We start from the raw sequence: 23,851 nt of genomic DNA on the forward strand, positions 1-23,851 counted from the left end.
ATAGAACTACACCGGGGATTTGCCTTTGAGTCTTTCTTCTGTAGAAAAATTGTAGGCCTTATATTATTGATATATAATGTAGAAATAAACTTTGTAAAAGCATCCCTGTTGTTGGATGCGTAGTATTCTTTGGAGAGGATGTGCTGTGGCTTTTCAGAAGCACGAATGCTGCCCCCACAGGACCTAGGCCAGAGGACCCCCACCCACCCTGGGAGGGCCCTGGTGAAGACCATGTGAGTGAGTAATCAGGTTGTCTGGGGGGTGGAAAAAGGGTGGGTTATGTTTGGTGCGTGGTATGTGTTAGCTACAGGGGGGCCACTTAGGAGGCTGGAAAATTACAGAGTGCTCATGCTAAGCCCACGTCTGCCAACAAAGGGCATTTAAAACAAATCCCATGAAATTATAGCTTTGCAATCTGTGAGTTACTCAGACACGAAAGTACACGGGACTGATGTGTTTTAGTGGGAACCCTGGGAACAATGGTGCTAGCCCTCTTTAGGGCCTGGAAAAGTGCCTTGTGAAGGAGAAAGGCTTTTCCAGATGCTGTTCGCAGCCCATAATCCCTGTCATTCAGAGGTAACAAGGCCTAGGCCCAGCGCACAGAGGCCAGGGCCTCCCCAGGCTATGAAGTCTTATGGAAGAGCAGGCTGAAACTATACAAAGATCTAGAGATACGATGAGAAGCCCATTGGCCTAGCTTTAGCCCCTGATTCCAAGTGTATGCTGAGGGGGGATAGGGCAGTGAACTGGAGTGTTGGCACGTCTGTGTGGCTGTCATCTGGATGGAGGTCTGTCTTTACTCTCCTCTGAGACAGTGGAATCAGTCCAAAAGAAAGAGAAGTGAAACTGGTGGCAGTGTTTCCAGAATCTTTCTTGGACTTTCACTGCCACCAAGAGCTGAGAGAAGGTGGGCCCTGGGGACTCGGCACGACATCTGGGGATCACCTGCTCCCAGAAACAGTGATGGGCGTCCTTCTGGCTCCTTGGTGGAAAGAGCCTCTGCCCTCCTCCCGTCAGTGACAGAAGGAGCTATGAGAATCGAATCTGGGTGGATGACATCTCACTTTGTGACACAGAGAGGAAAGAGAGACTGTAAAGATGGTGCACATTCTTTCATAGACCTTCAGGATCATAGCGGCAGGGAAAAGGAGGGAGTGACCCAGCCCCAAGTCCTAGCTCATGGGCCCGGCCCCAGAGGGCTAGCCCGCGGGCAGTGTCCGGGGCCACGTAACCATGTTGATCCTCACTCTGCCTTTCCTCCCAAAGAGTCACAGAGCACATGCGAGGGCAGGGTGGGGGGCAAGACACCCCACTGCCTTCCGGAGTGTCTGTCCAGACAGGGGCAGGAGCGCGTAGAGGGACAGCCGAGCTCCTGATGAGTTTCTGCCCTCAAACCTTGGGACAGTGTCATCACAGACCCGAAAGGGTAGGGTCAGCCACGGTGGGGTCACTGACCTGAATTCTGACACCGCCTGCACCACTTCCTTGCCTTAGACCAAACCTGTCTTGACCTCAGATTGTGCATCTGAAAACGGGGACGTCCCACCCACCTCCCATGGTTGGGAAGAAACATACATAAACTATATGTGAAAATGGCCTTTACAACCATAAAACCCCACAGAAACCTAGTGAGGAGAGTGACCCAGAGAAGTGGTCAGAGCTAAACAATGTAGTTGTCATCTGTGCTCGTGGTGGTGGCCGTGGTTGTGACAGGGCCTGTGACACAGCGCTCTGGCAGCTCCCTTTCTCACGGTTACATTGGCACACCTGCTCAAGTGAATTAAAGTTCCCACCTCAAATAATTCCTTTAAAGAGAACACGTACATGTCGCTGTGCAGACTGACCCGCGTTCTTTGTCCACCCCTGAGTATAAAGTGCCCTCCAGCCAGCACTGGAAACCTGTAAGTTTCTCTGTGTCTTTGCTCCCTCGTCGCCGTGGCATGCACCGGCTCCCCGCACACTTGAGTTCTCTGCAGGCGGCAGAGGCCTGGGCACCCTGCCTGGCCCGGGTACTCTCATCCCACTCCTCTCGGATCTGGGGACTCAGGGTCACAGTGCGGAAGTGGTTTCTCTGATAAATGAGAACCTATGCATTATGAGCACTTTCAACAATAGCCAAATTATGGACAGAGCCTAAGTGTCCATCAACTGACGAATGGATAAAGAAGATGTGGTTTATATGTACAATGGAATACTACTTGGCAATGAGAAAGAATGAAATCCTGCCATTTGCAGCAACATGGGTGGAAGCGGAGGGTATTACGCTAAGTGAAATAAGTCAGTCAGGGAAGGACAGATATCATATGTTTTCACTCATATGTGGATCTTGAGAAACTTAACAGAAGACTATGGGGGGAAGGAGGGGGAAAATAGTTACAAACAGAGAGGGAGGGAGGCAAACCATAAGAGACTCTTAAATACAGAGAAAAAACTGAGGGTTGATGGGGGGTGGGGGAGAGGGGAAAGCGGGTGATGGGAACTGAGGAGGGCACCTGTTGAGATGAGCGCTGGGTGTTGTATGTAAGTGATGAATCACAGGAATCTACCCCCAAAACCAAGAGCACACTGTATACACTGTATGTTAGCCAATTTGACAATAAATTATATCAAAAAAAAAAAAAGAAATTATCAATTTTAAACCTGTACTCCCTACTTAGCAAACAATAAACATCAGTACTTAGGGGAAATAAATAAATAAAAGATGAGCAGTTGAGCAATGGTGAAAAAAAAAAAAAAAAAGAATCTATGCATTATGGCCAGGGTCCTGCTGAAACCTGTCATCGGCCCCAGAAGCCCAGGCCAGCTTCGAGACCGCTGAACAACCCTGGAGTGGCTGGGACCTGGTCCCAGGAGATGCCCTCTCAGAGCCCCCAGGAAGGGGACCAAAAAGGGAGGACAGGTGGCAGGAACACTTTACAGTTTATGAAGCTGGAAGTCCAGACTAATCTTTAAAATTTTTTTAAATTTATTTTTTGGGAGAGAGAGAAAGTGAGTGGGGAAAAGGGGCAGAGGGAGAGAGGGAGAGAGAATCCCAAGCCGGATCTCATGACTCTGAGATCATGACCCGAGCCAAAATCAAGAGTCAGACACTCAACCAACAGAGCTACCCAGGCACCCCTAGACTAATTTTTTTTAAAACCAAAACTCCTTCTTACTCTGTTTGTTGAGCACCTGGTATCATGTTGAATCTGATGAGACTAGGATGGAGACTGGTTGGCAAAGGCCAGTCCTTGGGCCGGGCACACCCCAGACAGCGTGTGAGAAGCAGTCAGCATCTGTGTAATCTGCCTGGGCTCCAGGAAGGCCAGACTTCGGCCCCTGAGCCCAAGCCCAGCTTCTGACATGAGAGAGAGCCTGGAGGGACGTGGCACATGAGAACCATGGGGCCTGATGGTGTGGGCCCGGCTGGACGAACCCAGCAGGCCTGACGGGAGCAGCTGGCTCCTTGGCTGCCCTCAGCTCGCCCGGGAGGTTATTGCTCTGGGTATAAACAGTCCCCTGCAGCTAGCAGGATAAATATAAACACAGCCTCCTGATCAGGGCTCAGAAACTGAGCTGTGCATCTGAGCTCCCTGCTGCCACCGCTGCTGCAAAAACCCAGGATAAGCAAGGGTGCAGCGATTCTGGGCTTCCGCAGCCTAGCTCACAGGCTGGGTCGGTCATGTTGGACCACCAGCACCAAGTGCCATGGTCTGGGTGGCTTATTTTCTCATGGTTCTGGAGGCCAGAAGTCCAAGATCAAGGTGTCCATAGGGCTTGTTCCTTTGAGGCCTCTCTCCTTGACATGCAGGTGGCTGTCTTCTCTGTGTGTGTTCACACGGTCTTGCCTCAGTTTGTGTCTACGTCCTAATCTCCTCTTCTTACAAGGACCCCAGTCCTGGGGGAGCCTGGGTGCTTAGCATTCAAGAAAAGGAAGCAAGTACATGCAAGTGCCCCTGGGAAACCGATACTTCGGATCTTAAATTCGAGAAGCGAATCTCACGGATCTTTAATAAGGGACATGGGCAATATTTTTACCTTGGTTCTGCAGAAAACACAGACATGGCCTTCCTAAAGGCAGGAGGTAAAACATTAAATCATTCCTGAAGGCATGTCTGTGAGGAGCGAGGGTAATATGGTCCGCGGTTGCTGTTTTCTGATGATGTGACTCAACACAGAGACGGCATTTGGAGATCCCACGAAAGGGGGCTTACTGCTTAGAGTCCCTGGACTCTTGTTCAGGCCTCTAATGGGCTGAGCCTGTGTCTTCCCAGACACTAAGCCCCTTGACACAGCAAACACGGCTCCTGGCTGGCACACAGTAGGCACTTCATAATGTTACAGAAGCACATGTGAGGGGGTGGTATAGTCTGAAATGTTCGTGTCCCCCCAAAATCCATGTTGAGACCTACCCCCTAAGATGATGGTATTAAGTGGTGGGGCCCTTGAGAGATGACTAGGTTATGAGGGTGGAGGCTTATAAAAAAGATCCCAGGGAGATCCCTCACCCCTTCTCTCATGTAAACACAGAGAAAAGGTGCCATCTGTGAACGAGGAAGAGGGCTCTCAACAGACATTGAATCTGCTGGCACTTTAATCCTAGACTTTCCAGTCTCCAGATCCGTGAGGAATAAATTTCTGTTGTTTACGAGCCACCCCATGTACAGTATTGTGTTACAGCAGCATGAACGGGCTAAGACAGGGAGTGAATGCCTAAAAGCAAGAGCTGACACTTGAAATTTTAGGACCCTTTGTAGGTATTTCCTCCAGGACAGAGGTCCGCCCAGCCAGGCCTTCTCCCTCTCTGCCCTTGCAGGGTGTGTAACCTTAATAATGAACACTTGACTGAGGTCCACCCTGCCAGGCACTCTGCTGGTCCAAGAGTCACCCTGCAAGGTACCACTGTCTCCCTTTGATAGATGAAGACACGAGACGTGGCAAATAGCTCTGAGTGAGTGTGGGGCTAGTTACAACCTGAACCTCTGACTCCAGGGCCTGGGATTTTAACCACAGTCTTCTGATACTTGGGCAAGTTATTCACCCTCCCACCTATTCTGTTCAGGCTGCCATAACCAATATACCCTACACTGAGTGGCTTAAACCGTATTTATTCCTCACAGCTCTGGAGGCTGGGAAGTCCAAGATCAAGGTGCTGACAGATGCGGGGTCTGACGAAGGCCCCCCCCCCTGGTTCGTGGGCGACACCTTTTCTCTGTGTCCTCATATGACAGAAGGGATGAGGGGATCTGGTCTTTATAAGGGCACTGACCCCATTTGTGAGAACTTCTCCCTCATGACCTAATCATCACCTCTCAAAGGCCCCACCTACTAATACCATCACCTGAACAGGGGGTGGGGGGGTGGGATTTCAACATATGAATTTAGGGTGGGGTGGGGGGAGACACACAAACATTAAGACCTTAATACTCCCTGAGGTAAAGTAAGCGAAGCACCCGTCTTGGCCCCGAGCCTTGCTGGGTGGGGATGTCCTAGCCTTCCTTCGTAAGGGCTTCAAAGACAGGCTCCCCACTTGCATCCATTCCTCCTCTTTCAAGACCTCTGCACCCCCTGCAGCCTGGCATCCATAAGGCCCCACCCCCTCCTTTCATGTCTAGAGCCAGCTTCTCCCAGTTGCCGAATCCCAGGGAAACTGTCAGGTTTCTATCTGACTAGATCCTTCTAGAAGTCTCCAACCCCTTTCTGCCTCATTTCTGCTTCTCAAACCTTTTGTCTGCTCTAGCTTCGGTGACTTTGTTCTCTCCTGCTTTTGCGTCTTCCCCCCTTCTTTAGTCTCCTTCTGGCTACTGCCCTGTTCAGGGCCACCCCCACCTGTTTGGTGCCACAGTCTCTGAACTGGACTCCTCGATCCTGGCCCTTCAGGCTGCCCTCCACACGCCAGCCAGAGAAACTGGCTTTTTAAAATTATTTTTATTACCGTTGTGTAAAAATTTTAATAGCTAAATACTGATTGAGAGCACATGAACACTATATACAAAATACAAATTGACACGCCCTCCAATATTTCCCTGGTTATAAATGAAAGAATCTAGGTTTGAGAGGTAGGAGGTACAAACTCTGGCTCAGACTCGAGGAAGTCAGATGTCGTGGAATTCACATCACTTCCCATAGACTTATTTCCTGGTCTGTAAAATGGGGATGATGGTGCCATTCTCCTTCCTGGGTGGTAGCCGTGGCTACATGTGATAGGACATAAACATTTGCTCTGTACACCGAAGAGCTGATGGTGGTTCTCATAATCTTAATTCCTTCTAGAATGGCATGTGATCCTCCTGATCAAGAACAAAGGTAGCGATCAGTTATTTTCAGCATCTCTGCTGCCCCTTGAAATCTACTTGAATAGTTGTATTTCTTCCTCTTTAAGACCACTAGTTTATTTGTTTATCCTTCAGGCTAAAATCAAATGAGAGTGAGAGGTTTTCGGACACTCTCGGACATCTGTGTGAGTTCAACTTTTCCCCGAGAGGGTCCTTGAGAGATTTGCTGACTAATCTCTCTGTCCAGTATTTTCTTTTTTTTTTTTTTCCTGCTCTCTACTACCATCTCCAGCTCCCCTGCCTCAGGGCCTTTGCTCTGGCTGCTGACTGGCCTGGAAACTCTTATCCCAGATACCTCCTTCCAATCCTTCATCAAATGTTACTCCTTAATGAGACCTGCCCTGACTCACCCCACTTCATACTGCAGTGTGCCTCCTCCCAGCCCACAGCTGGGCCAGCTCTATTTTTTTCTTTTCTCCATAGCACTTACTACTTGCTAACACAGTTTACTTGCATATTATGTTTGTACTTTATTATCCATCTCTCATGCTGAAATATAATCCTCGTGGGGGCAGGGAACTTTGTTTGAATTACTGATGAATCCCAAGGGCCTAGCACAACACCTGGCACACAGTAGGCCCTCAATAAGTATTTGTTGACCACATGAAAGCCTCCTTCACTGGCTCCTCTTCTGTCCTTTATTATTTTTGTTATTTATTTATTTATAGAAAGCACAAGTAGGGGAGAGGGACAGAGGAGAGAGAATCTTTTTTTTCTTTTAATGTTTATTTATTTTTGAGAGAGACAGAGAGACAGAGCATGATCAGGGGAGGGGTAGAGAGAGAGGGAGACACAGAATCCGAAGCAGGCTTTGGGCCCTGAGCTGTCATCCCAGAGCCCAATGGGGGCTCAAACTCATGAACTGTGAAATCATGACCTGAGCCGAAGTCCAAATGAGCCACCCAGGCACCCCGAGGGAGGGAGGGAGAGAGAGAGAAAGGGGGAGAGAGGAGGAGGGGGGGGAGGGGGGGGAAAGAGAGGGAGAGAGGGAGGGGGAGGAAGAGAGGGAGGGAGGGAGAGAGGGGGAGAGAGGGAGAGGGAGGGAGGGAGAGGGAGGGAGGGAGGGAGGGAGGGAGAGGGAGGGAGGGAGGGAGGGAGGGAGAGGGGGAGAGGGGGAGAGGGGGAGAGGGAGAGAGGGAGAGAGGGAGAGAGGGAGAGAATGAATCAATCTTAAGCAGGCTCCATGCTCAGCCCAAAGCCCAATGCAGGACTTAATCCCATGACCCTAGGATCATCACCTGAGCTGAAATCGAGATGTAAGGGTTCAACTGACTGAGCCACCCAGGCACCCTTCTTCTGCTCTTTAAATACTGGGGTTCCCCAGAGGCCCTCATTCTCATACAGCACACTCTCCCCGAGAAACCTTACCCACATGACCCCTGAGTCCATCTCCCAATCTCCACCTGCTTGCCTAAGGCATGTTTACTACTTAGCCAGTGGTACCATCTGTGGGAAGCCCCCAGGCCCCTTCTCTTATTTCCTGGCTTCTTGTGACATCTCCCATGCTGTCCTTTTCATCTGGTATCAGGGTCATTATTTTGAGAACAGGGGCCTTATTTTATTCATTTTTATTTATAGATTTTATTTTTTATTTTTTTAGTAATCTCTATGCCCAATGTGGGGCTTGAACTCATGACCCTGAGATCAAGTCACATGCTCTATTGAGTGAGCCAGGCAGGCATCCCTATGTCTACATTTTTTAAACGTTTTTTGGGGGAAAGTTATGATTTCAAAAGTAGTAACTATCCCCTTTGTACCACAGGGAATGTGAGATATTTATAAAAGCATACAGAAGAAAATTAAAATAAAAATCGCCCATATTTCTACAACCTAGAGGTATGTTCCACTCACAGAACTAAATACACGTGCGCACACACACACGCACATGCATATACACATATTTTTTAAGTACATTGGAAGACTTAGAAGGAATTTCCTTATTTTTTTAACGTTTCAAGATTTTATTTAAATTCTAGTTAGTTAACAGAAGGAATTTCTTTAAAAAAAAAATGAATGGCTTCCAATAAAATGCTATTATGGAATGCTGAGTGCAGAACCATTTTGAGAGAGACAAAAACGGCCCCAGAAAGCCAGGAACTGGCCTGTGCTCACATCTAGGCTGGGGTGTTCTCACATTCAACATAAGCAATTCTGCAGGACACCCGCATCACACGAGGCCTCTTTATGACTACAACGGAGTAAGATAAAACCAAGACCTATAATCACACCCAGACACAGAGCAAATAAGAACATCACCCAAGCCACGAACATGACCAAACACCCCCCCTCTGGTTACTGTGAGTGACTTCTACTTCTTTACCAATCATAGCTATGGTTTTGCTCCATGACTCCCACCTTCTAAGTAAGAAGTATGTTTCTAATGTTTATTTATTTTTGAGAGAGAAAGAGAGGGGCAGAGAGAGAGGGAGAGAGAATCCCAAGCAGGCTCCATGCTGTCAGCTCGAGGAGGGTCTCAAACTCATGAACTATGAGATTATGACCTGAGCCGAAATCAAGAGTCGGGCGCTTAACTGACTGAGCCACCCAGGTGCCCCAGAAATATTTTTTTAATGTTTATTTATGTTGAGTGGGAGAGAGAGAGAGCACGAGCAGGGGAGGGGCAGAGAGAGAGAGGGAGAGAGAGATCCCAAGCAGGCTCCAAGCTGTCAGTGCAGAGCCTGTCATGGGGCTCAGTCTCACAAACCATGAGATCATGACCTGAGCTGAAATCAAGAGTTGGACACTAAACCAACTGAGCCACCCAGGCGTCCCTATGTAAGAAGTATTAAAATGCCCAATCCTAGAATGATCCCTGCTACCTGAGCAAAGCCTTGCTTCCTTGAGCCCTCCCCCAGATCACCTAATACAAGCTCAAATCCTAAGTAAGTCCTTTCTGATACCCACGGGCTAAGAAGCTCCATGGCTCTCCAGGATGTACATCTCCCTTGTTGCAGTGAACTTAATTTTGTTCATCTAAAGATGCGTTCCTGGTGGCCTTTGGCAGCAGGGCACAGACGATACGGTATATCACAGTATTCCCTCCCCTGTCCCATGCCTGGCACATAGCAGGTCTCAAAAACATGCTAGGTGAATTAACTCAAATGAAGGTGGAAACCATGTTTCTGGGACAGTCCCTGCTGGTGACCACTGGACACACTGCCAGTTCTGTCGGGAATTTAGCAGCTGCTCCCTGAGCACCTGCATTGTAGAGGGAGAGAGGAAATGTAAGACATGGGCTGGGTCCTCGTTGACAAGGCGACCCAGAAAAGCACAAAGAGGTAAAGAATACTCTGGGACATGTCAGTAGTACAGGGGCCACCACAGCAGCACAGAACTAAATACCCAATGAGCTAAAGGTGCTGCCAGGTGATGAATGGACTTCAGATAAGTGTAAAGAAAAGGAAATAAGCCATTACAGACCTTGCAAGGTGGGGAAGGACAGGTGCAGAGGCATGGCACGGGGGCGGGGTGGGGGAGTGTTCGTGGCACATCTCCTAGACACTAGGTTCTGTTCAGGCTGCAGCTTTGACCATCTTGCTTGCCTCGTATCCACCAATGCGCGACACAGAGCAGGCTTTCAGTAAATTCCTGGTGAATGAGTGTGTGTGTGTGTGTGTATGCATAAGGCAGTGAGGGTACCCGAGGGCCTGAGGAAGAAGGTTCAAAGAGGGGAGATGATGCTAGAAAAGTGGGTCAGGGCCTGAGTGCCAGACTAAGACATTCCAGATCCTTCTGTCAACTGGGAGCTCAGTGTGGCTTGAGCAGGATAGTCCATCTAGGACAGTGTGCAGAAGGAGGGTCCCAAGTCATCAGGGCCTCTCTATGAATGGGGTGCCAAAAGCAAGGTGAGGAGAAATGTAGGATTTAGAGTCAGGCAGACCTGAGTTGGAATCCCAGTTAGGCCATTTTCTGTGATCCTGGACAAGGTCCTTCACGGTGCCGAGCCCCAGCCTCCATCTCCTGTCACTTAGCATCTGACACACACTCATGGCGCAGACCTGTGGCAGGGGTTTTGGTCACAGTTCCCCATCACAGTATGATCGTTTGCATGTTTTAGAGCAAAATCAGTGCATTCTCTGAACCAAAGGGGAGTCGGGCTTCAAGAGGGCGAATGGAAAGAACCATGGGTGTGGGGTTTGGGACCTGTGTGCTGGTGTTCTTTCATTCATTACTTGACTTCTCTGGGCCTGGTTTCCTCACCTGAATAAGGACCAGAAGCACTTGCTCCAGGAATTTCTCTGGGGGTACAACTTGGAAAGCACCAGCAGAGTGCCAGGCATGGGCTAGGGCTCCATACCAGTCCCTCCATCCCTCACCTCCCGTGAGCCGGTGGTCACCCACCCTTCCCCATAGGCGGCTGAGAGCACAATGTGCAGTAGGAGCTGCCCTGCCCCATTTGGAGGAGACGGCACCCCTGATCCCTTGGCCTCAGTCCTGGGGCCACAGGTCCAATCCCTCCTGACACAGCCAGGCCCTAATAGAGGCCCCTGTGCCAAGCGAGGCACCGTGACAGCCCCTCTAGCTTGTTTGCCAGCCCACAGGGTAGGGGGCATGTCAGCAGGCACCGGGGCAGACACAGGGGTCTGTGGGGACCCCAAGAGCGTTTCCCCAGGTCCGGCTCTCAACACTGGGCTTGTCTGTCTCTAGCACTCTCTGGAGCAGCCCACAGCCCTCCTTCTGTGAGGAGAGGTGCGGGGGGAGGAGGGGGGGTGGGGGGAGCCACGTGCTGGGACAGCCCCTCACACAGATCAGGGCCTTGAAGAGCACCCCTGTGCACAAAGAGCCTCGGAATCCAGCTTCCCAGGCACTTGGCCCCCTTCCCTGCATCTCTCCTCCTTCAAATGTGCCTTGCAGCTCCATGGGCAGGGGTGAAGGATGGGAAGCTGAGCTTCTCCAGGCGCACGAAAACGGAATTGGCCGAGAGGCGGGGGAACTGTCGGTGGGAGAGCACGATTCTGCCTTACAGGAACCACCATGGGCTTTAAAACCTCTGCTCCTCTATGATACAGGATTTGAGGTGACAGGAGATTCAGGTGATGTTGTAGTGACACTTCCAAGCAGGGCTGACACACCTGCTTTCTCCCCACAACCATGTCTGCCTGAAAGGTGAGCTCTCAAGCTCCTCACCACAGCCCCGTGCGGGGGGAACCCCCACTTCCCCCCTCCTCCCCCCCCCCCCCCCCACCTCCCCTGAGGTCCAGGAGCAAGGCCAGGGCGGCCTCTGGCTTCCCCCATCTCGCTGTGCCCTCTCCAGGCTCCTGTTGGCCAGGCCTCTGTCCCATCAGAGACTGCTCCTCACTTCCCCTGGCCTTGGATCCAGCCTTCTCCCACAACCCTGGGCTGAGGCTAGGGCTCTGCTCTTTGGGGAGGGTGGGGGGCAGGAGGGGCAGTGATCTCATCCCCCAAAAGGATTAGTCATGAGAGAGGCAGGGACAGATCTGGGGGGCAGGACGCAGGATGGGCTCCATGTAAATGACTCATCTTCCCGCTCCGCAGGGCCTGGGTTTGACAGATGCTCCCGGGGAGAGGTTGTTAAGCAGGAGCTACCCGGAGGCAGGAGTAGTTAACCGGCTTTTAATAACTCATTTTGCTGAATGATTTCTGGTGAGGAGAGAAAAACCTTAATCCCACAGAAGCAGCACAGAGTGGGAGGAGGTTCAAGTCAACCCGGCTGGCTGGGAACGCCCATGCCAAGGTTCAAAACTGGTTCTCGGGGTCACTTGCCCATTGCTCACAGTTTACCAAAACTTTTCTAATGTTAAACATCACTGGCCTGCAGCGCTCAGCCTTCTTTTCCCAGCCCCCAGCCCCCTGCCGTCTAAGCCACCCCCAACTGCTCTCCTGTTCTCATCAAGAATCATCCCAGAGGCCCCCACAGAACAACCCAAAAGCAAACAGGAGAATGAGGAGGGGCCCACATTCTCCAGGTGCTTTGCTGGCAGTGCCTCTTTGTCCTGAGTCATGGGGCGTCTGGTACGAGCTCAGCCCCACGCTCAGCTGTGGAAAGAAGGGGACCAGGAGCTGCTGTCCTCGAGAAACTGTCCATCTGGTTTGCAATTGAGAGAAATCCACAAGTGCCAACAAATACAGCAGCCCACGGTCTTGGCTTTTCCATAACGGTCCCGTTTTCTAGGATCCTGCCATGTGAATTTGGGGGATTGGAGAAGGCCGTGCCTCCCTCTAGCTGGGCCTCCCACCCCGCACAAGGCCAGAGCCTGAAGCGAGTCCAGAGGGTGCTGTCACTCACCTGAAACTGCCCAGCAAACTGAAGCCCAGGGAGGTAAAAGCAGGCAGTGGTAGAGTCGGTCTTAGGTGTGTAGATGGGGAGCTCTTTCTTGCCGCTGAAACTTCTGGTCACGGCTCACCCCTGGCTTCCACGTTTCACCCGATGCACCTGAGCTGTGATGGAAGGGCCGTGCCTCTCCTGTGCTGTTTGCCAATTAAGCTCGCTGCTTTGTGAACACTCAGCATGTCCCAGGTGCTGCGGGAGGCGTGCGGGAACCACCTCTTCACGGACTCCTCACAGTAACCTTCCGAGGTAGGCAGTCAGCAGGCCATTTTTAGAGGGAGAAGTAACCTGTCCATGTTGCCGCATTCACAAGTGAGGCATGCGCCTGACGCCACAGCCTCTGCTCTCAGTCTCCGCTGTCGGCTCTCCAAGAAAGGTGACGTTGGCCCTTCCCAAGCCTGCAGGAATGGAGACATGCCAGTTTTGTCTTCTGTAGCGTGAAGTTTCCAGAGCTTGTAAGTTTGTACAAAGGCAGGGCATGTTGCCGGATGTCAGGCTCAGATGCTGGAGAAGCTTCTGGAGGTGCCCCTGGAGGTGTTTCTAGAGGCCTCATTCCCACAGTGTTCCCATAGTTCAGTCTGAGAACAAGGTGGATGGGAAGTTCTCCCACATCATCCCCTTCCTTCCACATGGTCACCTGTTCCATAGGCGAGCGTTACTGGATACTGTGGGCCAGGCTGAGCCCCTCGCACACCCGGCCCGGTGCCCGGCACCTTCCCAGTAGACATGCTTTTCTCGGACCCAGGCCTCAGCTTCCTCCCTCTCCAAACTCCACTCCCTCCCCAAAACACACCCTTCTGGACTGAACACAAATACACCTTCCTCCATAAGTCTTTCCCAGACCCTCCACGGGGAGGACCTCAGCCCCAGTACTGACCTATGCTGGTCCGGGCGCACCTGGGTACTGGGGACAGTTTTAAGTTTCCCCAGTGATTCTCTTGCATAGCCAGAGTGAAGAACCACTGTTCGAGCCACAAGCAACCGACCTCCCTTTCTTCCAAACTCCCCTGCGTTTGACTCTCTCCTTTATCACATCGCAAGCTCTTTCCTCCACATTCACCTCCTGGCTCTGCAGCTTGTTCTGTGATCTGGGCAAGTTATTTAACCTCGGTGTCTTTATCTACTAAGTGTGACCGCATTTACTAATTTCACAAATGGAGATGATAATAATTCCCACTGTGGTTCATTACATCTAAGATTATAAATGCACCATCGATTAGAAATGCACCATTATTGTGTACCATTAAGAATTTAAAATGTTGCCAAATAAACCATGCCAGGTCATTGACTGTAGGAAGCATCCTGATTTCAAGAATGTTAAAATTCAAGGGAAAAAAAGCTGTGACTTAGAGTAAATGAAAGCCAGTGCCTCATGGAGTCGTGAGGATGAAATGCATGGATATACATGAAGTCTTGGCACAGTGCCTGGAAATAGTGAGGGCTCAATACATGTCAGCTATTATTATCCCCCTCCACGTTTTTATTCCTCACTGAATGCTTTAGTGACTTTCCCCCACCATTCTTTCAGCCCCAGCTCTCCCAAAATATTCGGGGCTTACCCAAGCTGGTTAGTTGTCCCCCAAGCCCCCCCCCGCCACAGCCCGAGGGTCCAGGGCTGAGGCTCATGTCCCAGGGAAATCTTTCTGGCCTGATGCCTTCTCAAGTGTCCAACCTTCCTCCAAGAAGAAGCTCCCTCCTTCTTCCTGAGAGTCAGTGTCTTGGCACTAGCCACAGAGCAGCCCAATGGCATTCCACCTTCCACCCCCCAGCCCACCCCGAGTCTCCCACTGCTCCCTGCTTACCTGGGGGGGGGGGGGGGGGGACACGGGAAGGCCTGGCTGCTAACATAGCCTTGGGCAAGACCCAGCCTCCTTGATATTAAAGTGAGGCTGTTCAGAGGCATCTGGGTGGCTCAGTCAGTTAAGCATCCAACTTCGGCTCAGGTCATGATCTCATGGTTTGTGAGTTCGAGCCCCACATCAGGCTCTGTGCTGACAGCTCGTAGCCCGGAGCCTGCTTTGGATTCTATGTCTCCCTCTCTCTCTGCCCCTCCCCTGCTTGTGCTCTGTCTCTCAAAAATAAATAAATGTTAAAAAAAATTTTTTTAAAGGGAGGCTGTTCATCCTTCTACCAGCCAGACAGGAAGGATCAAATGAGATGGCTTCCCAGGGGATTGTGCCAAGCAGACAAGCGGAGCCCTGGTTAGGGTCATCAGATTGAGCACATAAAAATACAGGACACCTAGTTATATTTGAATTTCAGATAAATAATGAATCTTTTTTAGTGTAAATGTGCCCCATGCAATGTTTGGGACATACTTACACCAAAAAATGATTCGTTATTTATCTGACATTCATATTTAACTGGGAGTTCTGGCTTTTTAAAATATTTAATTATGAGAGGGAGAGAGCAAGCACACACACACAAACACACTGCGGAGGGTCAGAGAGAGAAGGAGACAATCTCAAGCAGGCTCCATGCTGTCAGTGCAGAGCCTGGTGCTGCGCTTGAACTCCTGAACCATGAGATCATGACCTGAACTGAAATCAAGAATTGGACACTTGGGGCGCCTGGGTGGCTCAGTCGGTTGAGCGTTCGACTTCGCTCAGGTCACGATCTCACAGTTCGTGAGTTCGAGCCCCGCGTCAAGCTCTGGGCTGAGGGCTCAGAGCCTGGAGCCTGCTTCCGATTCTGTGTCTCCCTCTCTCTCTGACCCTCCCCCATTCATGCTCTGCCTCTCTCTGTCTCAAAAAAATAAATAAAAAAACATTAAAAAAAATTAAAAAAAAAAAAAAAAAGAATTGGACATTTAACTGACTGAGCCACCCAGGAGCCCCGGAAGTTCTGTATTTTATCTGGCAATGCTAATGAGTCTCCTTGCCCATCCCTGCCCACTGACCCCACATCTCAGCTTTCCTACTGTCTCTGGTATTTAACTCTCACCCTTGAGAGATTCTTGAAATTTTTACTTTCAGTCATTCAGTCAACAAATAACTATCAGTGCCTACTTTACATGAGGTTCCTTTGTCCACTGTAGAGCACAGAAAGATTCATAATAATAAATCTTTATTTAGGACTTATTAATGTGCTAGGCACTAAATATTCTGCATATACTTAACTCAAAACAAAAAATTATTGAGGCAGTTATATTATCTCCATTTTACAGATGAGGAAATTGAGGCTCAGAGAGGTTAATTGGTGGAACTAGATTCAAACCTGAGCAACCTAGTTCCAAATAGCCAATTACGATGTGGTCCCACCTGCCAGGGATTCCCTGTCTCATTGTGGAGACAGGCCCCAAAAGGTAATTGATGCTGTGAGTCATCCGTGCTCGCTACTCAGGATTCACTGACCAGCTGCAGCGGCATCACTGGATGCCAGGTTACAAATGCAGAATCAGGAACCCCGCCCCAGAATTCAACAAGATCCCCAGGCGGGTCCTAGGCAAACTAGTTTGAGAATCCCTGCTCCAAACCAGCAGAGGGAGAGTCTATTTATTCACTCGACAAGCTGAGCTCCAGCACGTTCTGCATCCCAGGGGCTATTCCAGGCACCGCATTGTCACGGTGACTGTTGAAAATGTGGGTACTCCTCAAGCGCTTTTAAAAATGTCTTATCCTCAATTCTTCCTGAGGGTGGAGTGCAGCATTTCCCAAAGATTATTCTTTGAAACACTCAAGTCACCTGAGGTGATTAAATACAGTCTATGGTCCAGTTAGTGTGGGGAACACTGGAGAGTGCCAGCACAGCCTACTCGGATTCATAAGTCACATTAACATAAGTGCTCTGAAAAGTCCTACCATAAATAAACATGTTGCCCTTACATCCACCTTTTTTTTTTTTTTTTTAATTTTAGGAATTCTCCTCTCCCCACCACCATTAAGCATGTTTTATCATCTTAAGGAGCATTTTTTTTTTAACGTTTACTTATTTTTGAGAGAGACAGAGCATGAGCAGGGGAGGGGCAGAGAGAGAGGGAGACAGAGGATCCCAGCAGGCTCCACACTGTCAGCACAGAGCCCGATGCGGGGCTCAAACTCACCAACTGTGAGATCACGACCTGAGCCGAAGTCGGAGGCTTAACCGACGGAGCCACCCAGGCTCACCTTGAGGAGCATACTTTGGCATAGTGTATTACAGTTTACAAAGAGAGTTCACATTGGGGGGAGGGGGGTTTACGTTGTACAGATGAAATTGAGGCTTAGAGAAGTTAGTGGTAGCAATTTGCTTCACGCTTGGCCGATAGAGGCCACAACGGAGGTCATAACTTCCAGTTCAACTCTGGTTCTATTTCCTGGACACTGAGCTGCTCACCCAGGCCCTCAAACCATCACACCAGTTGGAGTATGTTTGGTGGCATGTAATGGAAGGTGTAAGCAGGCAAAAGGGTTTATGGGCTCCAGCAATGGGAAGGCTGGAGGTAGGTGGGGCAGCATGGCCAGTTTGATTTGACAGCTCACTGGGGCCAGGAAGGCCCCATTTCTTTCCGGCTGCCTCCACTCAGCCTCCTGCAGTGTCAGCTTCATCTAAGGCTGGCCCCACCTCATGGCCACAGATGGCTGCCAACTACTCCTGGGGCCAGGGCAGCTCTAGAGCGAGAAATCTTTTAACCCGGGAACTATCAGAGAAACTCTTCTTTGAGCTGATTCACTTGAATGAAGTCACGTGTCCACTCCTACACCAATCTCTGTAGCCATAAAAGTGTCCTGCACTGATTGGTTTAGGCTTATCCATCCTTGAGCCAGTCATGGTAAGGGACTGGTAATCTCGATTGGCCTAGACTAACAGAGCCCACCCCTGATGCTCAGTCAGTTCTTCCAGTGGCCTGGCTGCCTCCTATAGGAGTTGGAGGTGGGAGGTGTTGTTAAGGAGACAGCCACAATATCCACAAGTGTTTTAGGCTGCTTGACATTTAAATCAACAGAGCACCACAATATACCCTTTAAATATCTGACAATTTTATGTATTAATTATACCTCAGTAAGCCAATTTTTTAAAGGAATTTAAATCAAAATATTTGAAATTGGGCAGATTCCAACCAGTAGGACATACAGGGCTACCTTATCACATTTTTTCTAAAGAAAGGGCTTTAGCCTGCCTGCATCAGAATCATCTGAAAACATTTGCTAAAATGTAGATTCCTGGGCCCTTTTCAGGACGTACTAAATAAACTTCTGGAGTGGGAATCTGCATTTTGTTAGTACCACATTCTAACTGAGCTAACCAGCCTCTGCTTTGGAATCTGCCCTTTAATCATTTTAATCATACATCTCAGTTGCTTGGATCAGCCCTGATTTATGGCTTTCCTGGTGTAATGATGATCAGTGCCCCTTTTACTCTCAAAAGTATACTGGATTGGACTATATATTATATCTCCCCTTCTCTAAGTTGACACTGTAGAGCCAGCAGAAAACGTACCCCAGGTAAAGAGCGAAGACTCCCCAGCCTTCTGCCACAATGGAAAGGGCTTCAGAGTCAGCTCAGCCACTTACAAACGGAAACTCAGCCGGTACCTTCACCTCCCTTAGCTCATGTCCTTATTTTTTTTTTTTAATTTTTTTTTTCAACGTTTATTTTATTTTTTGGGACAGAGAGAGACAGAGCATGAACGGGGGAGGGGCAGAGAGAGAGGGAGACACAGAATCGGAAACAGGCTCCAGGCTCCGAGCCATCAGCCCAGAGCCCGACGCGGGGCTCGAACTCACGGACCGTGAGATCGTGACCTGGCTGAAGTCGGACGCTTAACCGACTGCGCCACCCAGGCGCCCCGCTCATGTCCTTATTAAAGCTGATGATGCCTCCCTCCCAGGGTGGTTGGGGGATCGGATGAGAGGACAAGTGTCCAGTGTCCAGCACGGACACTGCCAGCCAGGGGTACCCGATACAGATCAGTACGGGCCTCTCCATCTCGATTCCAGCCTCTTTGAGCTGAACTCCAGAGGCCCCGTCACCAGAGCCCCAATTGCAAAGGCGGCACCAGACAGGCTGTGGGAACGAGCTTCACAGTTTTTGTCAAAGTGGCATAATAAAGCCCCCAAGTGTCTGCTCTTTGCAAACTGGGATGGCAGATCAATTATGGCATAAACAAAACAGCAGGCTTGGTGTGAACCTGGGGACAGATTACGCCTCTGCAGGGTGTGATTGGGGGAAGGAGGGGACTCTCAGGGTGCCTGGGGTTGCCTTTTTCTGACTGAGGCTTTAAGGCCCCTCTCCGGAGCCAGCCTGGCTCCCCACAGATTGCCAGAGCTTGAGGGACTGCTACTCCACTCTGGGAAGCAGCACCAGGCACATACCCCACAGCCCTGACCCCAAGGCCTCCGTGCCCCCAGAGCTCTGAGCCTATCGGTGTCAATGGGGAAGGACGGTAAACTGCCACCTATCTCCTGGGCAGAGCAGACGGACAGTGTTGTGTGTAGGAAAGCAAAAGGAGGTGTCGTGGGCACAGAGCCAGACCTCAGGAATAGGGCTGGTGGGAGGGACACTTGCATTGGGTGCTCCTGTGCTGGCAGAGAAACTCCTGACCTGCCTGTCCCCTTCCTTCTGGGCCGACGGTGCCACAGCCAGTCAAGCATTTGGCACCATTTTGGGCCTGTGGTCATGGCCATGACGAGACCCCAGAACAAGTTCTGGCTCAGACTCTGTGGGGGCATCGGAGAAAAGCTGTGCCCTGGCCCAGGGGTGAGCCTGCAGAGCAGAGGAGTAGATGAGTACTAAACCTCTAAGAAGGCAGCCCAGATACTCTGAGGGCAGGGACCGCATCTGTCCGGTTTTCCAACATACCCCGAGCCTAGCACGAAGTCGACCAAGCTGTGTTTCTGAAGGAGTGAACAGGTGGATGTCCGTCTTCCTGCAGCGTATCTAGCTGTGGCCTTATGGGGGCCCTAGGATAAGGCCATAACCCTCTGGGGAGGGAGAATGGTCAATGGGAAACATGTCACATTCTCAGCCACATTCTCAGTCATGAAGGGAAGAGACAAATCCTCAACAGGGAACCCAGACTCTGGAAGGGGGCCAGGAATCCAGACATGGGGGAGTTTGGAGGAATCTGAGGCTGCTCCTGGTGGCCTGGCCTTTGACTCAGGGGGGTAGGTCAGCTACGGGTAGTCCTGTGAGGACCCCAAGGGACAGATGAGCCACCAGCCAGACTGTTAGCCAAAAGTACAGGCCCCCCTGTATGGCATGCCTCCTGCTGTCCCTAACCAAGCCCTGGGGCATCTGGTTCTAAAGCCTTGCTTGTCTTAGCTGTGCCACAGGAGGGGTGATGCATCCACCTCAGTGGGAACGTTAAAGGAGGAGCCGTGGCCCCTCTCCCCAGCAATGGTCCAGGGAAAGAGAGCCACAGGGGACAGAGGACTCTTAGGGACACGAGTCATGACTCAGGGTCAGCCAGCCTCCCCGGGGGAAAGTGCTCTCTTGGCTGCCAGCCTTGGAGGACTGAAATGAGCCGTTACAGTTGGAAAGGAGGCCCTGCAGTGCTCTCAGAAGGCAGTCTGGGGGTGGTGGAAAGAACATGAATGTTAGACAGCAACAGACCTGGGTTTCAGGCCCAGCTTCCCTGCTCTGTGCTGTGAGGCCTTGACAACTACCTAACCCCTTGGTGAGTGGGGTGTCCCTCCCCCACAGCTGTGGCCAAGATGGAGTGAGGCGAGAAAGGACTGTGGGCTCGAGCCGGGGGCTTTGCTACAGCAAGTGAATCCAGGTGGAACCAGTTTATCCAATGGCCTGACACAGAAGTGACCTTGTCTTCATCTGCTGTCTTAAGGAACTTCCCTTCGGATCCCTTCAGGTCTTGGGCAGATGCTAGAGTTTTCCAATCAGCCTTTTTTTTTTTTTTTTTTTTTTTTTTAAGTACCATTAGTCTTAAAATTGAAACTCATTCTCAGGTATCCAGTCCCATCTAAATCCAATATAAATCCAGTCTTCAAGTTCACTTCTAATCAAAGATCAGCTTCTCCCTCCAGCTCCATGTCTGGCCCTCAGCTCAGGGGCCTGTGGGGGGAGGGCAGTCTGTTGGCTCGGTCTGACATCATTGGTGCCACTATAATCCTTTCTTACCTATTGCCCACTGTTAGAACAGACATACCCTTTCATGGGGCCTATCTATGGGTCTTTGGAGACCACCCACAGGGCCCACTGTTCTGCACCATTCCCTCAGTGGGGGCACCCTCTCCATCCTACCTCCTGGGAGTGCCTCAAATGCTGTCCCAGCACCCCATCCCCTAGCCTCTTATTGCTAGAGGCCCCTCCACCCAGCAGCAACCCTCTTGGGCAGAATGTCTTCAGACCTGGCTGCCTTCTGCACATACACTTGACCCTGTCACTCTCAGTGACCTGTGTGTCACTCTCACACAGCCTTGATGCAACAAGCATCTGAAGTGCAGACTGCTCCCCTCTTCCCACCTCTGTCTGTGTGGCCCGCTCCAGTCAGCCTCTCACCCAGAGAACTCTCCAGCACAGCTTCAGACTCTAGGAGATACCTCTGACTCTCCCAGAACTCTCACTATACTCCATCCAGGGGTCCTGGATGGGCCTGCCTAGTTCTGCAGGTCAGCTAGCCTCTGGGAAGCGAACTGCCAGCTCCCCTCTAGCTGCAGGCGAGGTGTTCTTGACCGCACCACCATCACTTGGCCTGGGGGTAGGTGGAGGATGCCACAGCACCTCCTACTATGACAACCACTCTGCTACTTCATGACCATCTCCCGTTATCCCTGAATAACTTCCAGCCTTTCCATGTAGCCCAGGGCTGGGGGGTGCTAGTCACCAGACCCATTTTGATCTAGTAATTCTGCATAAATGCATCTAGAACTTCTCTTTCCAATAGGGGATAATGTGCCACGTGTCACTCTTAGCTTTGAGACTTCAGCTAAAAATCCTAAAGATTAGGAAAATCCCATTCAGTATTCTCTTAGGCAAATTAATTTTCCAGGCTCAGGACTTTCCATTTCTTCAGGAATCTAGCAAAGTGATCCCCTATTAGAGGTGCTGTTTTTCCTCAATGTGTAGAAACAGTGTCGGGTAGAATGGTCTAAGACCAGGCTAGAAGCCAGGACGTGTGTAAGGTATGTGTTCCCAACAAGCTATAGATCATGTCACTTTTGCCCCTGCTCCCTCACTTACACAGCGAGAGATCAAAATTAAGGTCCCTTACAGTTAACAATCTAGCAGGTTTAAAATTTTTTTTTTTATGTTTATTTTTGAGAGAGGGAGAGCCAGAGACAGAGCACGAGCGGGAGAGGGGCAGAGGGAGATGGAGACACAGAATCTGAAGCAGGCTCCAGGCTCTGAGCTGTCAGCACAGAGCCCGATGTGGGGCTCGAACTCGCAAGCTGTGAGATCATGACCTGAGCCAAAGTCGGACACTCAACTGACAGAGACACCCAGGTGCCCCATAGCAGTTTTTTAAAAAGTTTTTCTTATCATAAGAGTACCAAAAAAAGTCACAAGGCACATGGTTAGACAATTATACAACACCCATGTAACCACTACCCAGATTAACATTTCTGGCACCCCAGAGGCCCTGTGTCCCCTCCCGTTTATTACCCCCTGCCATCCCCAGAGGAAACCCCAATTCTGACTTTTATTGAAATCACTTCCTTGATTTTCCTTATAATTTTACCAACCAAGAATGCATCCCTAAAAAAATTACTATAGTTTGGTTTTGCCTGGTTTTGAATTTGAATTTTTTATAAATGGAATAATACAGAATGCATTCTGTGTTCAGCTTCTTTAACAATTTTGTGAGATTCATTCATATTATTGCAAGTAGCTGTGGTTCATGCTTTCTCATTGCTGTAGAGTATTTCCTTGTAGGAACAGACTGACTTAGTTGTGGACAATTGGGTTATCGATCCAGGACTTTATATAAATGTGCACATGCAAACAAGCGTGCACACACACACGCACACACACAAATACAAATACTCTCACTCCACATATAACCATATAGATTCAAAGCTGATTTCTTTACGAATTCAAGAACTTGGATTTGGCTTTGAAGTGTGGAAAAATCCGTTAAATTGCTTACACTGCTAATATGTTGTTGTTGTTTTTTTCACTCTCTTGTGGCCCAAATCTGAATCTAAGGATATAATCCATCCTCCTCAACATGGGTATTGTCATAGCTTTTCTCCTAAATTAAGTTATTAAGCATAAGATGAAGATCGTGGTCAGGCAATTGAGATTTCCTCCAGGGAATCTCAAGAATGATTAGCATAGAGGCTAAGGAATTACTGGAAAAAAATCTTTTACCTCTGGCTTTTTTAAGGAAATAGTAAACCAAGTGAGACAGAAGTCTTCAGCACCCAGTTCCCAGGGCTGGCTTCACCCCACTAGCAGCACATAGGCAGCCCCTCTGACATGGCACCTAAATTTAACAGGGATGCCCCTGAACTTTTGCTGCAGAGGTGGGAAAGGTGCCATGGTGCTGTTTGGACAGATGATCTATTTCCAGCTCAGACTCCGAGCGGCAGTGAATATTTGTGCAAAGAGATTAAACCCCCTTCCGAAACCAGAGTGGGTTATGGGTCCCACAGAGAGCCCACAGCCCACAGCCAGCTGAGCACGCAGGTGGGAGGGGAGAGCTGCCCGGGAGAGCAAGGGCAGAGCACACTGGTGGGAAGCCAAGTCTTCGGCAGAAATCAAATGATAAAGAATCTCCCTTAAAGCCTGTGCTTTGAACAAGTGGACACGTTAAGGCTTAATTATGAACTAAAAGCAATAAATAGCTGCCCAGGCACAGAACAGGCCTCCCAGGACAAAAGTGACCCCAGACACATGGCAGCATAGGACCCTGATGGGCCACCACCTTTCCCTTGGCCACAAGTCTGAGCAAGGGTGATGGTGGTCCTTGGATGAGAAAGACACCCAATGACACCCAATGGTAGAGCCAGCTCACTCCCTGAATGTTGTGGACTCATTCTCAAGCTTTTTGTCAGTTTCATAAACCCCCTTTTCAGAGACCATCACACATAGCCACCTGGACTGAACACACTGTACCTGGTCCCTAGTAATCCCAGATCAAATGAAGCCTTTATGGAATTGTGTCCTAAGGAGGCCCACGTGTGCCATTGGTTACATTAAAAAAAAAAAAAAATTGAGGGGTGGGAGAGCAGGTGACATCTCTTTGTAGGCTTTGTAGGTATCTCAATGGTTTGCACCCATACAGTGGTTTCATTTCACGAGTCTTTATGGGTCCTTCCTAGTGACCATCCTGCCCACCCATCTTGATCCACAGACCCCAAGACGAGGA

General features: G+C 50.0%; 1 protein-coding gene across 1 annotated transcript in view; it reads left to right on the forward strand.

Annotated features, from left to right (window-relative positions):
- The window catches only part of KCNK12 (potassium two pore domain channel subfamily K member 12), a 53,843-nt gene that overhangs the window by 24,471 nt on the left and 5,521 nt on the right, over window positions 1-23,851 (forward strand). The gene's annotated exons all lie outside the window — the stretch shown is intronic.

This window comes from Neofelis nebulosa, chromosome 9 (genome assembly GCF_028018385.1).
Source record: "Neofelis nebulosa isolate mNeoNeb1 chromosome 9, mNeoNeb1.pri, whole genome shotgun sequence".
NCBI classification, from domain to species: domain Eukaryota; kingdom Metazoa; phylum Chordata; class Mammalia; order Carnivora; family Felidae; genus Neofelis; species Neofelis nebulosa.